This window comes from Tupaia chinensis, unplaced genomic scaffold, assembly GCF_000334495.1.
Source record: "Tupaia chinensis unplaced genomic scaffold, TupChi_1.0 Scaffold000515_1, whole genome shotgun sequence".
NCBI classification, from domain to species: domain Eukaryota; kingdom Metazoa; phylum Chordata; class Mammalia; order Scandentia; family Tupaiidae; genus Tupaia; species Tupaia belangeri.
In genome coordinates, this window is record NW_006160028.1 from 639,345 (window position 1) to 641,511 (window position 2,167).

At 36.7% G+C, this 2,167-nt stretch overlaps 1 pseudogene; it reads left to right on the forward strand.

Annotated features, from left to right (window-relative positions):
* Window positions 1–216: 216 nt before the first annotated feature.
* On the forward strand, window positions 217–734 carry LOC102489808 (myosin regulatory light chain 12B pseudogene; annotated as a pseudogene).
* Window positions 735–2,167: the final 1,433 nt, after the last annotated feature.

Here is a 2,167-nt window from a genome sequence, read left to right on the forward strand (position 1 = left end):
TCATACAAAATGGAAAAAAATATGAAGACTATTCCTTCTAAGAACAGGAAGAAGATGAAGATGTCCACTTTCATCACTCTTACTAAAAATAGTCCTGGAGAGGGAAGAAGTGTCAGTACCGCCACTGTCCGGCCACAGCCCAGAGCTCCTTGTGCTGCTCTTCTAGTGTAGGGTAGCTCCAGTTCTAGTGTCTGACCCTGGAATTAAACAATCATCATGTCAAGCAAAAAGACAAAGACCAAATCCACCAAGAAGCCCCCTCAGTGCACAACATCCAGTGTGTTCGCCATATTTGACCAGTCATAGATTCAGGACTTCAAAAGGACTTCACCATGATTGACCAAAACAGAGAAGGTTTCAGCAACAAGGAGGATTTACATGATATGCTTGCATCTCTAGGGAAGAATCCCACTGATGCATACCTGGATGCCATGATGAATGAGACTTCAGGCCCCATGAGTTTCACTATGTTCCTCACTATGTTTGGGGAGAAGCTAAATGGCACAGATCCAGAAGATGTCATCAGAAATGTTTTTGCCTGTTTTGATGAAGAAGCAACAGGCACCATGCAGGAGAAGTACCTGGCAGAGCTGCCAACAACAATGGGGGATCGTTTTCCAGATGAGGAGGTAGAGGAGCTGTACCAAGAAGTGCCTATTGACAAAAGCGGGAATTTCAATTACATTGAGTTTACACAAATCCTTAAACGCGGAGCAAAAGACAAACATGACTGAACTTCAGCTAAAACCTTCCACTTGTATTAGCTTTCTCTAATTGTTTCTCAGGTATCTCTTTCACTCTTATAGAACCTGTTGCATGCAGTTTAGTTTTACAACTTTGCTCTCTTTTTTTGAATGTATTTATTATCAGACCTTTCTGTCACTTAGCACTTGTACTATCAGACTGGAAATAGGAATGAAGTTATAAATTACATTGAAAAAGAGGTGCAAATAAAAAATCAGCAAATGTGAAAGCCCATTAAAATATATCAGCATTTGTGGTTTTGCTAGATTGTTACATTTTATGTAATAAAAATGGTATTTTGAAATAAAGATTAGGTTAACTCAAATGGGAAAAAAGATAGTACTGGAACTCCTATCTAGAACAACAAGGCAGGAGAAGGACATAAAGGACAGTGAAGTTGGAAAGGAGAACATTAAAATGTTTCTATTTTCAGAAAATACAATCTTATGTATAAAAAGCTTTGAATATTCCACAGAAACAGATCTTAGAACTGATAAGCAAATTTGATAAAGTTGAAGGTTACAAAGTCAACATACAAAAACAAGTAGCATTTTTACTAATAATTTTATATACTCAAAATATCTGGAAAAAATTAAAATACAATACCACTTACAGTAACTACAAATAAAATAAAATAAAATATAGAATAAAATACCTTGAAATAACTTTAACCAAGAAGGTGAAAATCTCTAAGCTTTTATACCTCTGATGAAATAAATTGAAGAAGACACACAAAAAACATCTGGCAAATCCCATGTTCATAAGTTATAAGAACTAATATTGTTAAAATGTCTATACTACTGGGACAGCAGGTGGCACAGGAATTAAGTAGGCTGGATCCCACATGGCCAACTGTGCAATTTGAGTCCTGGATTGGCAGCTCAAAAAGCACAACAGGCATGGGTACCCAAAATCCTGAGAGGAGAGTGGAAGAGAAAGACTTGTGGTATGACTATTCCTCTGGGGAGTGATTTCTTACTTTGTCTCTATTTCCATCTGTCTCCTGCAAGTGCTCATACCCTATAGCAAACAAATAAACGAACAAAACGTCTCTACTATAAAAAGCAATCTACAGATTCAATGTAATACCTGTCAAATTACTAAGGCCATTTTTCACAGAAATAAAAAAAAATTCTAAAATATGTATGGAATCACAAAATACACAGAATAGCCAAAGCAATCCTGAACAAAAGAATGGAGCTAAGTCCACTGTACTACTGGATTTCAAAAATACTATAAAGTCATAGTACCAAAAATAGCATGGTATTGGCAATAGAACAGACAGGCTATGTAGCCAATGGAATAGAACAGAGAACCCAGAAATAAATCCACTATATACAGTCAGCTGATATTTGAAAAAGTTCCAAGAACATCCACTGGGGGAAAGACAGCCTCTTCAATAGAACATCCACTGGAGGAAAGA